Consider the following 18,703-nt stretch of genomic DNA (forward strand, 5'->3'; position numbering starts at 1 on the left):
ATATCGTAGATAAAATAGGAAGATGGTTAAAAGAATTTTTACACAACAGAAAAACAGATAGTTATTGCAAACGATGAGAAATCGGATGAAACCAAGGTAATATCCGGTGTGCCACAAGGTACGGTGTTAGCTGCAATACTGTTTGTTATTATGATTGAAGACATAGACAGTAATGTTAAGGATTCGGTAGTGAGTAGTTCGCAGATGACACAAGAATAAGTAGAGAAATTACTTGTGATGAAGATGGAGGAACGCTCTACAAAGAGACCTTAACAAAGTATATGATTGGGCAGAGGAAAATAGGATGGTATTTAACTCTGATAAATTTGAATCAATAAATTATGGAGACAGAGAAGGAAAGCTATATGCATATAGGGGACCTAATAATGAGACAATCACAAATAAGGAAGCAGTTAAAGACCTTGGTGTGATGATGAATAGGAACATGTTATGCAATGATCAAATAGCAATTCTTTTGGCAAAATGTAAAGCAAAAATGGGAATGTTGTTACGGCACTTCAAAACAAGAAAAGCTGAACACATGATTATGCTTTATAAAACATATGTTCGTAGTCCACTTGAATATTGCAATATGATATGGTACCCACACTATCAAAAGGATATTGCACAAATAGAGAGTGTACAAAGGTCCTTTACAGCTAGAATAGAAGAAGTTAAGGACCTAGACTACTGGGAAAGACTACAATCCTTAAAATTATATAGTCTAGAAAGAGAAGAGAACGCTACATGATAATTCAGGCATGGAAACAGATAGAAGGAATAACAGAAAATATCATGGAACTAAAAATATCAGAAAGAGCAAGCAGAGGTAGATTAATAGTGCCCAAAACAATACCAGGAAAAATAAGGAAAGCACACAGGACATTAATCCACTACACACCAGCATCGATAATGCAGCGTCTATTCAATGCGTTGCCAGCTCATCTGAGGAATATATCAGGAGTGAGCGTAGATGTGTTTAAGAATAAGCTCGACAAATATCTAAACTGCATCCCAGACCATCCAAGATTGGAAGATGCAAAATATACCGGAAGATGTACTAGCAACTCTCTGGTAGACATTAGAGGTGCCTCACACTGAGGGACCTGGGCAACCCGAACGAACTTGTAATGTCTGTAAGGTAAGGTCTCTCTCTCTTCCCATATATATATATATATATATATATATGTGTGTGTGTGTGGTGTGTGTGTGTGTGTGTGCATGTATAGGTATATATAAACTCGTTGCTTTGTCTTTCTCGTTATACTGAAAATTACGTAAATATCAGATGCTGTATATTACACATCTGAAATTACAGCATGCAGTTATTGCATTCCAGGATGTACTTCAGAGTTCAGACTGTCAAAATACAACAAAACTCACATATCTTTCATTGTATTATTTTTCGTAAAGGCTTACTTAACCTGTCCCCTCTTTCTTATAAAGAAACCATAATTGATTTCTTTGAGAAAGATTAAAACAGAGAAAGTGCAAATAAAAAAAACAAGGTACTTTTCCCTTTTAGTGAACAGCAAAGTTTTTTATTCCTAATATTTTTTTCTTCAAAGGGCCGTTTAATACATAGCTTTCTTTCACTGTTTTTTTTTCATGTCGTTTACCGCAATCACCTCCCGTGTAACGCAACACACTGCGTAATTTCTTTGACCAACATCGACAATAATTAGCGTGAAAGAGGCAATTAAAAACACGGCTCCCGGGAGAAGGAAAACTGTCAGACCACACTTGGAGAAGACGAGAAAAAACCTCTCCCACAACAAAAAAAGTTTTACTGGACATGCAATTTCCTCATTACATTTGCATACCAATAACACCAAAAGGGGAATTGATTAGAAACCATTTCTCTCTCTCTCTCTCTCTCTCTCTCTCTCTCTCCATCCGTCGAAGAAAATTACGGAATTACGAGGCGATTTCATCATTCTTTTCCGAAGTCGGGTAGGGGATAATTGGCTGTAATTGACAATTAAGCATTAGCCTATTTGTTAGGCTTTGAATATTCATGAGAGAAATGACGAGTCATGCGTACTGGAAGCTTCATGGAAAGGCAGTGGAAAGCTCTGATTAATGAGGATTCCAGCTATGAAGATGATGAATGAGGTCTGACAGAACTTCAGGCTTGGATGAGCTGGAGTTCTGGAGCACTAGAGATCTGGGAGAACCAGAGTTCCGGAAGAACCAATGCTGGAAGAACCAAAGTTCTAGAAGAGCATGAGATCTGGAAGAATTTGGGTTCTTGAAGAACTAGAGTTCCAGGAGAATTAGAGTTCTGGAAGAAATAGAGGTCTGGAAGAAGTAGAGGTCTAGCTTTGGAGAGCTACAGTTCTGGAAGAACTAGAGATCTGAGATAAGCTGGAATCTATAAAATGGGGGTTTTAATCGGTGCTGACTGATTGCTTTTGTAGAGATTACTTCATCTTTTATGGCACGTGTAATTGTCTGTAGACTCGCACGTGTGTCAGCGTGTATGTATACTTCAGCGTGCAGCCCGTATGTAGTATGTGTGCCTAAGAAACAGAGAGAGGGGGAACTATAAGCATTTTCATTACTTTTGAATGAGTATGTAAATGTTTGTAGACGGCCGCATCTTGTGTGTGCGTGTGTGTGTGTGTGTGTGTGTGTGTGTGTGTGTGTGGTTTGAGGGCAGTGCGTGTAAATTTGTCTTAGAGAGAGAGAGAGAGAGAGAGAGAGAGATCGTTAAGCTGATAACCAAATAGACATAATAAAAAGACAACAGACAGGGTTGCAGCAACATGGCGGGGGAATGCAAAGCAACAGCCAAAATAAACACGACAAAAAGATGATAGCTTGTAATCACTCAAAAAGACAGTGAAGAGAACTCGCCTTATGAAAACGCTGATGTTTTGTTAAAAAACATCTCGGTGTTTTCCGATCAAACATCGCCAGAGGTCTTCGGAATTTTGTTAAAATAGCAAAAGACGGGGTCATCAAATTTATCTTATTTTATTGGTGAACTTCGTGGAAGTGATTAGCACGTGATTGTAATGTTATTTTGCTGTGAAGTGTTTGCGTTATATGAACATAACAACAATGTATGATAATATTCCTTTAAGCCAACGAAGAAATTTATTATCAGTTCTGAATTATCTTCGAGTTTTTGTTATTATACTTTTTGCCATCAAAATATTTTTACATTTCCTTTTATTCCTGAAATCGTATCCCTTGCTGATTTGGTTTTGAGAATTTGTTGGTTCTGTAAATATTCCACGAAGACAGATGCCAGAAATTTTTATTCTTTTTCAAACTTTTCTAACCTTTTCTGTCTAGCTTTTTCTGTCCCGTGAAGCTTTGACAGTGAAGAGGAAGGCTGTTTCTACACGTTATAAAAAGTGAAGTTCAAATGATAAATGAAAGTTCCGTTGTCGACCTCTATTACTTTATACCGTATCACTCTCCATGATAACAGATTATGACCAAAATTGTTATTGTTTGATTACTTTCAACTTTTTTATACCATGAACTGTCTTATATTCTTATAAACTGAAGTTATACTGACTTCTTTAAGTTCTGAATTGCTCAAGAAAGCATAATTCTCTAAGCAATCTGACAACCTCGTACTCGGAAATATTAATGACAAACTTTTACTCTGACGTCATATTTGTACTTTATATATTGGGACTAATCACAATCTATTACCTATAATTCCTATTTCTATTTATATTCTGGAATTAATGGCAACTTTACTCTATAAATCCTATTTCTACTTTGTATTCTGAAACGAGTGATAACTTTTTGCTCTGTAAATCCTAATTCTACTTTATATTTTTGGACAAATGACAACCTTGTACTCCGAAAATCTTACTTCTTCTTTATATCCTGGTAGTAAAGACAACAGTTTACTCTATAGATCTTATTTCTACTCTATATTCTTGAATTAGCCATAACCTTATATTCTGTCAATCCTATTTTTACTTTATATTATAGGACTGATGACAATTTTATACTCGCTGATCCTGTTCCTACTTTATATTCTGGGATTAATGGCAATCTTTTTCTATGTAGGTCCTATTTTTGCTTACATATTCTGGGAAGTTTGTATCACAAAAATTCAATGAAATTGCAAAAAATAGTAATAAATAAATAAAAAAAATAAAAACTTTAAATGACTTAAGGTGTTTTATTGTCGGTGGACGAAGTGCGCTTTCTGTCTTACTCACGGGAAACCTTTGACACATATCCGGTCAATGGCTTTTTTTTTTTTACTTCCAACCGGATAAAAAAAACCTTTTTGAGACATTTGTCTGTTTTAAGGAAGGCTGGTGACACCTTCCTCTTGTTGTGGCTTCGCCTTTTGTTGACTCGAACGGTTTAGGCAATTCTGTTAGCTTTCCTTCTTTCTTTTCTTCTTCTTCTTTTTCTTGCACTTAGTCACAAGATTTGACAAGTCAAGTTTTCCTTCGTCTGCAGATGAAATGAACGGAGTTAGATATTCCAGATGGGGCTGATGATAGGAAAGGTTCTTTTATTCTATCAGTTTGCTTACCATACTCCGTAGTGGTTCTCTTCTGTTAATTACAATTTTACATTTGCTCTCTTTATTACTTGAAGAATTTTCGAAGGGCTGTAATACACACTTTTCAGACCCAATGACATACAGTATTATCAGACTCAGAAAATAGATACCAAAGGTACCATTCAACATTTATCGGGAGATATATTAGCAAATCAAAACAAGTGTTGTAAAATGTAACGTGATAGAAATAGAATATATTAGAAAAGAGATAAGGAACTACGTTTGCGCAACCGAAGGATGAAAAGCAACATCGAAACGATAAAAAACTGGGAAGGCAAACAAAAAGATAATAAAGAATAAATTCAGAACATTAAAAAAAAAACGTGGTTATCATAAGAGAAAAGATAAAATTGCTGTAAGATGCAGACAAACGAACAGAAGAAAATAAACCGCAAAATCGTAAACACATCGAGAGAGAGAGAGAGAGAGAGAGAGAGAGAGAGAGAGAGAGAGAGAGAGAGAATTGAAATCAACTTATTGAAGCAAGGAAAACGTATGGGAAGAGACAGAAGGGCAGAGATATAATTAAAATTGAGAGAGAGAGAGAGAGAGAGAGAGAGAGAGAGAGAGAGGAAAAAGTGCGAAAGAGAGAGCAAGCGAGCGAAAACTGTCTGCGACCACGGTGGGTTTACCGACGAGACTATTAAGGAAAGGGAAAAAGAATCCCTCCACGGGAGGGCGAAGCCTTCGAGGAGGCAGGGTGAGGAGGGGAGGCTCTCTCTCTCTCTCTCTCTCTCTCTCTCTCTCTCTCTCCACTGCTCACCCCTCTGGATCCCGGCGCTCGCCAACCACTTGAGCGCGGGAATTTCAACGAATTTTAGGTAGGAATCCATTCATCAGCATCTAAGCGGAAAATGACGTAGGCTTAAGAGAGGTTTTTGTTTTTGAAAATGCTGTTGATTCGTTTATTAATTTTCCCTTTTTAAATTTATTTATAGAAAAGATCAATTGCGGGGTTTTTTTCTTTGTAAAGTTAATTCAGCTGGTTGTTGTTTTGGTTCGTTTTTTACGTGAGAGAGATGTGATAGGAAAGTTCTATTTTTGACATTTTTTTTAAAGATTGGATATAAAAAGTAGCTTTAACATTTGAAATAAAATACAACTAAAATTACAAACCCATTATAAATTCTACTCAAATTTTAGCAATAAAATCAAAGCAATTACGATTTTAAAATCGTACTAGACCATTCATTTCTTGTTCTGGAAAAATACTTTTTGACTTTATCATCTGGATAGCGGATAGAACCTTTTTCATTGCACACACATACACAAACACACTAACAATAAACACACACACACACACACACACACACACACACACACACATACTCTCGGTAACTATCCAAACCGACTGACGATCTACAACGAATTACGATTTTGTTTTTAAGCAAAGATCAAGTCAGTTACAGTATTTCAATTTCAAATCTTGTTGAAAATTGTTTCTATTCTTCCATCGATTGGAGTTACTTAGATTGCATCTGCACAATTATACTAATAGTCCTTTAGCGAAAATAATTTTTCGTCTAACTCAGGATTGTATGTGTAATTTTACTGTTTTTCCAAGATTACGGTTTTGATCATAATGGGCAATTTTCTAAATGTAAATTTTTTATCAGTTTTAAACATAATTACAATGCATTGATATGCTGCCCAATCTAGCATAGCACAATTATCTATGTAATGAATATTTGATATTATCCTTCTAATACAATTATGATATATTCCTACGCTTCTCAACTCAACTCGGCAAATTTATTAATGAAATGACGTTCTCCTCCTGTTTTGAAATGCGAATAAAATATAGTCGTATACTGTCAAGCCAAAATCAGAATCCTATTACTTACTTCTTGCTTTCCAACCAAACTCAGCAATGCTCGGTAATATTAGCAAGCTTAGTAAATTCAGCAAATTCAGTCATCGATATATATATATATATATATATATATATATATATATATATATATATATATATATATTTGTGTGTGTGTGTATATACTCTCCATTGCGAAGCCGTTCCATGATGGACGAAAACAGATGCAGGATAATTCACGGACCCTTAATAGCCAGAACGCGAGAAGGTCCACAGATGTAGACAACATTTTAAGCTGACCCACCACCTAGGGCGTCCCCTTTGCCCCTACCCCCATCCCCAGACCTCCTAAGGGGAGGCAACAGGGGTTAGGGGGGTAGAGAACAATAACATCTGGTCGCCAACATTCAGGGACACCAGGGCTACCAATCTCATCTCGTCTGGAGCAAGGATTAAAGAAATGACGATTGGGGTGTTGGGAACCTTCATTAGTAATCGACTATGTATCTTTCATGTGTTTCGATTCCCGTTACTTATTCCAAAGGCATTCTCTTATATATAAAGCTAGATTTTACCCTAAATTCACTTTAAATTCATTATGCCTCCCCTCCTGTGGTTATGGTAGGGTTTCCCAGCCTGGCAGGGCATACACACAGTGACGCGCGTGCGTGCCCCGAGGCAATGAAACACGTGGCGTCCCTTTCTCCTCTCCTAGACCTGCTATTCATCGCCGTTCCTTTAGAACACAACGGGAGCACAAAGAAGGGAAAACCTCCAATATATATGAGTTTTCTGCTTAAAATGTTCCTCTTCTGTTTCCTCTCGACTAAAATGGAATTTTGTTCTATTTTGAATTCGAAAAAGGAACTGTACAGATGTTTCTAGGTCCATTTGCATTTGAAAATAGTTCGAATAGATTTTATTGCAATGGAAAAATAAATTTACCAAATGGGCAGTTACTTCATTTGATGATTTCCCGAAATTATAAAAGAATTCCAAGGATCCTGTCAAGTCCTGAAATTTGACTATAAATAATAGGTGTGCATACTGACTGTAATATTCATTCTATACATAATATACCAGGCTCACTTTGACAGGGCACAGAAACATACTGAAAGCTACCAGGGAATATGTGGAGTCACTATAGGTGTGTAAGCACAAGCAGATGTAATCTACGTTTGTGCACAGACATACAAGCACATAAATTTATAAGTCATAAGATTACGTCGGGAAAAAAATCAGGTAAAATATATATATATATAAAATGTATTTCAAAAATCTTATGAAGATTGTATTATATCTGAGAGGAAAACGCTACATTGGAGAAAGAAATTATGATTTTATAATGATTCAGTGACTAACATCATACGTTATGAGTCATAAATATAAGTTAACAAAAACTTTGATCAACTTATTCTTCAATATTTACATCAACTAAAAAAAACAAATTCTGAAATTCATAAAGTTGTTTTATGATTGTTCCTAGGGAACTCAAAACTCATCGTGCACACTTTATTTTGGAATTTAGAATATTTTACAAAGGCGCAAACACAATTCTAGTCCAGTTAACACAAATCGACAAGTTTATTCTTTTTCTCATAATCATCATTATTGTTACTAATACTACTACCTATATTATCATGAATAATATTATTATTTATGATGCTAACGATGTTAACTAGCCATGATCATTTCATCCTTCAGGTCAAAATAAAGAAAACTCAACCAATGCTCCGTAACACTTCATCACTACAACTCCTTTCCAAACGCACCCTTATATTACTATGGAATAAAGGTCAAAATCGTTTCTCCCTTAAGGACGCGAAGTCTTTACTCACCCACCTGAATCCTCCGCACCCTGAAATCGTTGAATATCTCTCCCTATCAAGTACCCAGGGCATATTGATATGGCGGACGTAATGACACGACGGTTGGTATGCCCCGGCGGTATGCCATGGGTGGTAATGTCCTCAAGGTAAAGCTTATTGTCCGGCCATTGAATGCCATTCACTCTGATGACGTCACGCTTTAGTGGTGTTCCTCAGGGGGAAATTTTTGGCCCGTTGATTTTAGGGTTTTAAACTTTTTTTTTTTTTTTTTTTTTTTGCTAACGACTGACACGTGTTACGGGTGATTTTTATTATATTGGGAGGCTGGTGGAAAGGGCGATTTCATGCCAGTATACAATTGTAAAGTCAAAAAACATACACAAACAGATAGAGAAACAAGATGGGACCACTTTCAGAGAATTATCTGCACCCGACTTTGTCACTTTCTTATCTAAATTTCCTTGGATTTATTTTTACTTAATTTCAGTATCTTTCCGTTCGATTTTATTTATCAAAAGCAAACAAATCACAGTCAAGAAAAACGTCATAAGTCGAGATATCTATCAATCTATCTATCTCAGCTAAGTGCATACCCGTCTTCTTTACTCATCGAAAAAAATACAGCTTGTTTAATAACATTTCATAATGGGGAATATATCAACATATATCTCATCAGATTTTCCTAAAAATCAGACTAGTTTCACAGGAAAAAAAATTACGATTGACAAGTAATAGAGTGAATACGGGTTTTTCAGTAAAACGAATGTATATGTTTTATATATATATATATATATATATATATATATATATATATATATATATATAATCATGTATATATATGTGTGTGTGTGTCTGTGAGAGTGTGTGTATGTCTGTCCTGTGTATGTGTGAGTTTGTGTGTGTTCTAATTACTCTGACACGTCTATACAGCCGAATTTACTTGAAATACTCAGTACGACCTATACGACAGCCCGTTAGTCCGTTTTCTATATCCTCTCCTTTCCATTCCTTCAAAGCTTCCGATAGTACTTCTATTCCGATAGGATCGCGACATGTGATATTTGTTTGTTTGGTGGTTCGCGACTTATCCTACGAAAATCTTCGGGAGGCTCTTCAAGGATTCCCTCATCCTTTTCAAGAGCACAGCTCGTGGGATCGAAAAAGGTTTTTGCCTAAAAAGGATCTGATGGGAATTCTTGATAATCTTTTGGTAGCTTTGAGTAGGTGTTGAAATGTATGATGCTTTAGAAAACGGTCAGTATAAAATATATATATATATATATATATATATATATATATATATATATATATATATATATATATATATATATATAATATATATGTAAGCGAATACCACAGGAAAATGATAAGCAAAAGTCCAAGCGCTTTCGTCTTTGCTAAGACATTGTCAAGGAACGAATTCGTTCCCTGACAATGTCTTAGTAAAGACGAAAGCGCTTGGACTTCTGCTATAACTTTCCTGTGGTATTCGCTTATTTAATGAAGTCACGTGCGTCTCCTATGATTTTTAAAGCATATAATATATATATATATATATATATATATATATATAATATATATGTGTGTGTGTGTGTGTGTTTGTGTGTGTGTGAGTGTGGTGTGTGTGTGTGTACGTGTGTGTATACGTATACATATATACATCATATAAGTTTGGAGTCCATGGGAGAAAATTAAGCTTTTTATATACACAACATATATGTGTGTAATGTGTGGTATAGATATTACGTATATATGCCCACACACATAAATGTATATATATATATATATTATATATATATATATATATATATATATATATTTATGTATATATAAATAATATATATACATAAATTATATATATATATATATATATATATATATATATATATATATATAGATATATATATATATATAATGTGTATATATGCAAATACAATCATATATGTTTGGAGTCGATGAGAGATAATATACGTTTTCTAATATAAAACTATATAAAATATATATATATATATATATATATATATATATACATATATATATATATGTGTGTGTGTGTGTGTGTGGGTAATGTATACAGAATAGGCGTAACGTGGATATAAACAAAAATCAACGAGCAAAAACAATGGTTTTGCTCCGAGGAAAAGTCCGTCAATTTCCATGAAAAAAAAAGACATCCAGCTGTTCATTTTTCTCATAACTTAGGCCTGAGTCGTAAAACGTAAAAATGGTAAAAATAAATAATAGTAACAATTGGAGACTAGGGAAGAGAAAAAAACCGCAGAGAATCCTAAGGCAAGAATTTTCCCATTTGTAAATATAAGGAAATAGGACACTCCGGAATGCAGGTCTTAAACAGAAACATCTGTTTTCTGGTGCTTCGACACATGTTTTCATTCCGAGGACACGCCTCTTGGCAGGGGTATGGAACCGTTCGCTCCAGTACCTTCCAGTGCATTCAAGTGCCACTTTCCAGTGCCTATTTACGGAGATATCGTCCCTATGGCCCAAGGGATATACAATTCGACTTCGTTATTGTGAAATCCTCTCGATAATCCCCTATGGTAATCTCCTCTACGAATTTGAGAGGTGCAAGTCCATCGAGTGGTTAAGTTCCTCACGCTTTGAAACACTGGCAAAAAAACAAATCCATTGCGCATGCGCTAATGGCTTCTACAAGATAGCACGATGTAATGACAAGCCTTTTCCATTAGCAAAGTAAACAGGGGTTGGGTTGGGACGGCCTACATGACATCAAAAGCCACGCCTATTCTTGAAAGAGTGGAGGAGGCCTCCCACTTTTTAAAAGTGGCAAGGGAATCTTAAGAACATAATCAAGATGTAAAACGCTCTCCGGCGCCCAGGTAGTTTAAAAAGAAAAAAAACTATTAAAAGGTAATAGAGGAAAAATGAAAGAGAACATTAAGACGTAATGAGATTGGGAATATTGAATTTTTAAGACGGAAATATTTAGGTAAGAGGAAAAGGGTAAAATAGGCCTCCTGCATATGTTAAATATGTATGGCATTCCTGGTTTAATTACCTTTCGAGAGATTATACACATACACACACACACATATGTATATACGTATATATATATATTATATATTATATATATATATATATATATATATATGTTAATATGTGTGTGTGTGTGTGTGTGTGTGTGTGTGTGTGTGTGTATGTGCTGTGTGTGTCTGTGTGCGTATCTGTGTGTGTGTCTGTGTCTGTGAATATATATATACGAACACGCTTTCTCCCTAAGAGTAGAAGACTCCATAAGGTATAGCCTTTTTAATTTTCAGGAAGTCTTTGGGATGTAGTTGCTAACCAATGCCATTCTTCATTGATTAAGTGTCAGATGTATAATCCATTGGTTAGGTAAAAGATGTTTTTTTAATATAATTTCTCTTATGTTTAGTTGTCAAAATAAGTAGAAGTTACTGTACAAAGATAAAAGGAAACGAATATTTATCTTTTATATGAAATAAATGTACACGCTTTCTCCCTAAGAGTAGAAGACTCTATAAGGTATAGCCATTTTAATTTTCAGGAAGTCTTTGGGATGTAGTTGCTAACCAATACCATTCTTCATTGGTTAAGTGTCAGATATATAATCCATTGATTAGGTAAAAGAGGCTTTTTAAATTTAATTTCTCTTATGTTTAATTATCAAAATAAGTAGAAGTTACTGTACAAAGATAAAAGAAAACGAATATTTGTCTTTTATATGAAAATAAAAAAATTGTAAAATAACTCAAATTATGCCTCGTGAATCAATGAAATCTATAAAAATAAATCGTAAATCTTAATCTCGACCAAGTCTATACAAAATATTTCTTTCCTTGAGATGAATTTAGTAAAATTTATCAAATGAAGGTTTAGAATTCTGTTTCACTTTTCCATTTCTTCTAGCATTTTGCATCAAAATTTTCTTATACTTTTAATTTATTGAATAATAATTCTTTGATTCTTTCAAAGTATACGTTTAATATGTATCTAGCTTAATAGTTACACTATACAACATAACCATCAGTTGGATAATTATTATTATTATTATTATTATTATTATTATTATTATTATTATTATTATTATTATTATTATTATTATTATTATTATTATTGATTGGAATGAGATCCTCTTTTAAAAATGTTTCGAAAATTATCGCACTATCAGGTGAGTTTAATCTACATTTTATAAGCTGTATTATTATTATTATTATTATTATTATTATTATTATTATTATTATTATTATTATTATTATTATTATTATTATTATTATTATTATTATTATCATCATCATACACTTTAACCTCCACTACATACTATACCAAAGTGCCCAGAACACCTACAAAGAGTCCTGCCCAAAATTTTATTGATACCGAAAGGAAGGTATTTTAGCCCAGTAGCGGTTAATGTACAAGGGTAGTTGCGGTAGATGTGGGTATGATTACCCAGGGGCACGTCTGACCCAGCCCGGCAGGAGGTCGAGTTGGGTAGAGAAGTTTATAGATACGAGCATCTGTTTATTCTACTCTCGAAATTGATCAGTTTTCCGTTTTTTATTCATTCTTTTTTTTTATTCTTTAGGAGGACTGGCATAAATGCCAGTCTTCATCCAGTCATTTGTTTATACTTAAGAATGATTTGTATCATGCATTTATGTACAGGAACTATTGCATTGTTTTCTTAGGGAGCTATACTTCGTAAACACAGCACGTATGCATATATAATTTGTATAAATAGATAGATGAGCAGATACATACATATATATATATATATATATATATATATATAATATATATATATATATACAGATATATATAGGATTTGTATCTGTATATATATATATAAATATATATATATATATATATATATATATATATATATATATATATATATATATATGTATATACTCGTTTGAAATCTATTACGAACAAACGTACGTGGAAATTTTGGTTTAGAATAGGGGCCACTCTCATCTTCGCCAGTTAATAAAGAAAATAAAATTTCAGGAAAATAAAAGGACTCCCGTGGGACAGGACCGCTTACCAGTGCAAAAAGATAAAAAATGGTTCCAATGACAGCAAGTTACAATGAAGGTTCCTTTTACATCGTCATCTTCCAGGGCGTCATGACTTTCCTTTTAAGCTAAGGACTTTGTCTGGAAGCTTTAAAGTTGACTGTTACAAGACACGGAAGAATGATTTCGTTTTGAAATTACAATTCATCGTTCTCATCTCTCCCTTTTTGGGAGGAATGATGAGCTAAAGTTGTTTCCCACGTCCTCCATTGACCAGATTTACTCCAGTTTGCTGGCGGAAATGTTGGCAAGAGCAGAAAATAAAAATAAAATGTCATTTTTTTACATCGTTCAAGAATTAGCGAAAGATAGCCAAAAGGTTCTGGATTAGTTTACAAGCTTCTTCTTTCTTCTTCATCATCTTCTTCTTCTTCTTCTTCTTGGATTCTGCAGTGTGAAAGCAGCAATAACAAGCGTCCAGTGGCTGTTGGGTGATCTCCCCAAGTGGCCTTTGGGTGATCTCCCACGGAAGGGGAAGTTTTATTAAAGTGGTATCTCCCGCCGTGACCAACTCCTCAGGAGCATGCTTCCCGCTGGAGGTTCCAGGTTCCAATAGACCCCTGGAACCAGGGGTCCCCAGGGGGTTCCAGGAGGCCTCTGGAACCGTGGGTCCATTTCTTTATTCTTAATTAACTCCCCCCACTAGAGTCTTGTTCTCCACGGGTTATCTGGAACGCCCCTCCGGGGCACTTGAATTTCGTTTCTCTTTAAAGGCAGTCGAAGGAATTTCTTTTTGTATCTCACTTTATTATTGCTCGACGTTGCCTGCTTGTGGCTGGGAGATTCCAAGCGATGTTTTGGAAGGGGTGTGCTTTGAATTAAAATAACCAATACTACAGCTTAGGTCACGAACTTTGAGGTACTTACGTATTGCGCGTGATTGTGTGCGTGTGTGTGTGCATGTGGGAAATGCGAACAGATAGACAGACAGAACGACAGATAAAAACTGAATGCGTAAGAAAACTTCACTGCAGAATCTGATAATCCTGCTGATAACTTATACGGCTTTTCGAACCATTTAATTTGATATGTTTACGTAATCTGACGTCGAAAATTCATCAGAGAGAGAGAGGAGGGGGGGTGGGGGGAGAGAACCCTCTCGACGCCAAACCCAAACCAATCAAGTCGAATTTAAACACGAAACAGAGGCGCCTGTGACACGACAGACCAACGGCTCTGTTCGAAATTTCGAAGTCCTCCGAATTGTTCCGCGGTCTCGGTAGGGTTCATTCGACATTTACAAGTGGGTCCGGCTTAATGAGTACTTCAGACGTCTCCAGACCTCCCTTTACACTTCCATTAAACAATGCAAATTACGGTTCTAAAACACTCAGCGACAAAGGACGGTGCCAGCGCTGTCGTTCGAAAGCTCCTTAGCGGCTTCTATGATAATGGAATTCAGTATTTTTCTATTTTTAGTTTTTTTTTTAGTTTTTTTTTTTTATTTGAGATTCGTCGTCGCCTTCCTTAACACAGAGTTGATTTACATTGATTTACACATTTATGAGTCAGTTTTTTTTAATAGTGATACATCTGTTCCATTATGCGCACAGCGAAAGGGAAGGATATGTCAGAATGAGTTTAGTAAATACTGATTGAAAGTGCGTATTTGCGTAAGAGGAGTTGAAGCTGCAACGTATGAGTATAAGTATATTTGTTTGTTTACTTGACGTACGAAGTTTTAAAATTTCGCATGCATATTATCTCTACTAGCGACAACAAATAACTGTACATATGTATATGCAAATTCTCTTAAAGTTATGCGCTTGTCGCGTGTGCATAAATGGTCATGAACACACACGATGTGGCGAACACCCGCACTTTTATATTCATATTCATACATACACACACACACACACATATATATATATATATATATATATATATATATATATATAGAGAGAGAGAGAGGAGGAGAGAGAGAGAGAGAGAGAGAGAGAGAGATCAAATAAGTCCCCCCATATAAGTGTATACCACTATAGTACACAGTCTCCTTCTAGCGCCAAAATACAAAACAATTATACGATAGATTCCTAGGCAACACAGCCGAAATTCCCCCCAAAAAAGTTTCCAAAACTTTACGATGAACCTACTAAGGAGAACAGTAGCGACCGTTTGCGACCCCTCGTTAACTTATTCAGGTAGTAGACGATAAATCAACACCGGGGTTTAGTTCCCACTCACGACTGGTCTTCGTCGACAGGTAAAGGATTCGTACCTGAGGCTGCGTTGAAATCCCTTTTAAGCAAGGTTTTTCGTAACTCATTAAATCGTCAGGTGAGAAAAAGAGAGAATAAGGAAAGAGGTGAGGAAAAGAGATTAGGAGAAGAAGGAACATCGAGGAAGCAAATGGTATTTGTGTATCTATGTGTGCATGGATGCATGTGTTTTTTGCTGATCTTTTATTTACCTAGGAATATATTCTGTTTATTTATATATCAATTTACTAAATATATATTTTATACAAATCATATGCCTTATTCCACCAGTTCACATTATTATTTGAACTATAAAAATCAAAAGGAGATTTTCAAAAATAAAATGACAGGAGAAACGTAAAATAAAAAAAATTAAACACACATAAAACGATTTAATTATCGTCACTAATGAGAAATCTATTTCCGCCATTTCTCTAACTCACTCACTCATGAAATGTCTTTAAATGAGATCAATTCTCTTCGTCTTTTTCCCCGGTTACAATATCCTTAAAATGCCGAAAGAGAATTTACGAACTGCCCTTAAAAGGGAACTTAGGAAAGGGCCACCTGCTATTAAATTTTTGCATAATTTAGGTGAAAGTTTTATATACATATATATACTTATATATATAATAATAATAATATATTATATATATATATATATATATATTATATATATGTATTACATATATATAAATATATATATATCTATATAATATATATATATATATATATATATATATAACTTCACCTAAATTATCCAATATTATATAAATTTTAAATAATAAATATAACATATATATATATATAATATAATATATATATATAATGTATGCAAGTAGTATATACGTACATGTATGCACACACACACACAAATATATATCTATATATATATATATATATATATAGATATATATATATATATATATATAGATATATATATATATATATATATCTCGATATCTACTTGTTATCTTACATACCTCAAGTTCCTAGCATAAGCGTTGCTCAAATGTCCATCTTTCAGCATTCTTGACAGTTTCCTTTTTTCTTTTTCTCTTATTGTTTTGCAACTTACTTATTCGCGAGTCCTTATAAGCAAATGGGAAGAGAGGTGCAAGTCAAGGAATGTAACTTCTATCGCTTTTGATGTACCGAGCTGTTGTGTTCACAAAAGCTTATTTCTCTCTCTCTCTCTCTCTCTCTCTCTCTCTCTCTCTCTCCTACATAATTCCGTTAAAAAAACAGAAAACAGATAACAAATTGAATTTTTACTTATATTTCTTATGTTAATAAAAATAATTATCAAAAAAGCGAAATCCAAAAGCAAAATTCTTTCAACTATCTTTTTTACCTACGCTCAATGACATATTTCGACCATTAGCAAGCTGCATTACGGCAAAATTGTGTACTGTTGAACAATTTATTGGTTATTAGTTCTGGTATTAGAAACCCAGCATACGTTTTTACCTATAAAAACGTCATGTTAATTGTATTATCATACAATAGAACTGAGGGAGCAAAGTCATATTATGGTAATTATATTGTCATACATTCAAATCCTTCCTTGTACTAGGCAACTGACTACGACCCCGTTGAAAAGAAGGTAAGAGCCTTCTTGTGCGAAGGACTGACCTTCTCATATAGAATACTTACACATTTAATTTCCAAAAGATTCTATTTGTCATGAGAGCATAGGAACTGAAGATCCATCTTCCACGGAGGATATGTCATTGGGTCCTAATCTCAGCAGATCAAGGTCTTCTATTATAAACGAACTACTACTGAAATTAAGCATTCTTTTTTTTCACATTGATATTTGTATTACAATAAACTACTTTTTAGATTACTAAGAATATTATTTTTATTTATTTATTTATTATTATTATTATTATTATTATTATTATTATTATTATTATTATTATTATTATTATTATTATTATTATTATTATTATTATAGAGAAATAATATGCTTGTAAAAATAGAATTATTGTAATACATCACTATCAATTTGCTCATCTGTTTTAGGATTCATGTGACCATAAGGCTTTTGTTTGTTTTTATTATTATTATTATTATTTTTTTTTTTTTTTTTTTTTTTTTTTTTTGCTCTATCACAGTCCTCCAATTCGACTGGGTGGTATTTAATAGTGTGGGGGTCCGGGTTGCATCCTGCCTCCTTAGGAGTCCATCACTTTTCTTACTATGTGTGCCGTTTCTAGGATCACACTCTTCTGCATGAGGCCCGGAGCTACTTCAGCCTCTAGTTTTTCCAGATTCCTTTTCAGGGATCTTGGATCATGCCTAGTGCTCCTATGATTTACGGGTACGATTTCCACTGGCATATCCCATATCCTTCTTATTTCTATTTTCAGATCTTGATACTTATCCATTTTTTCCCTCTCTTTCTCTTCAACTCTGGTGTCCCATGGTATTGCGACATCAATGAGTGATACTTTCTTCTTCGACTTTGTCAATCAATCAACGTCACGTCTGGTCTGTTTGCACGTATCACCCTATCCGTTCTGATACCATAGTCCCAGAGGATCTTTGCCTGATCGTTTTCTATCACTCCCTCAGGTTGGTGGCTCGTACCACTTATTACTGCAAGGCAGCTGATGTTTCTTGCACAGGCTCCAGTGGAGGGCTTTTGCTACTGAATCATGCCTCTTTTTGTACTGTTCTGTGCAAGTGCCGGGCATTCACTTGCTATGTGGTTTATGGTTTCATTTTTCGTATTGCACTTCCTACATATGGGAGAGATGTTATTTCCGTCTATCATACTTTGAACATATCTGGTTCTTAGGGCCTGATCTTGTGCCGCTGTTATCATTCCTTCAGTTTCCTTCTTTAGCTCTCCCCTCTGTAGCCATTGCCCAATTGTCATCGCTGGCTAGTTCTTTAGTCTGTCTCATGTATTGTCCGTGCATTGGTTTGTTGTGCCAGTCCTCTGTTCTTTATGTCTTTCTCCTGTCTCTGTATATTTCTGGGTCTTCGTCTACTTTTATTAGTCCTTCTTCCCATGCACTCTTTAGCCACTCGTCTTCACTGGTTTTCAGATATTGCCCCAGTGCTCTGTTTTCGATGTTGACGCAGTCCTCTATACTTAGTAGTCCTCTCCCTCCTTCCTTTCGTGTTATGTATAGTCTGTCCGTATTTGCTCTTGGGTGTAGTGCTTTGTGTATTGTCATTTGTTTCCTGGTTTTCTGATCTATGCTGCGGAGTTCTGCCTTCGT

Source organism: Macrobrachium nipponense, chromosome 35 (genome assembly GCF_015104395.2).
Source record: "Macrobrachium nipponense isolate FS-2020 chromosome 35, ASM1510439v2, whole genome shotgun sequence".
Taxonomy (NCBI): Eukaryota; Metazoa; Arthropoda; class Malacostraca; order Decapoda; family Palaemonidae; genus Macrobrachium; species Macrobrachium nipponense.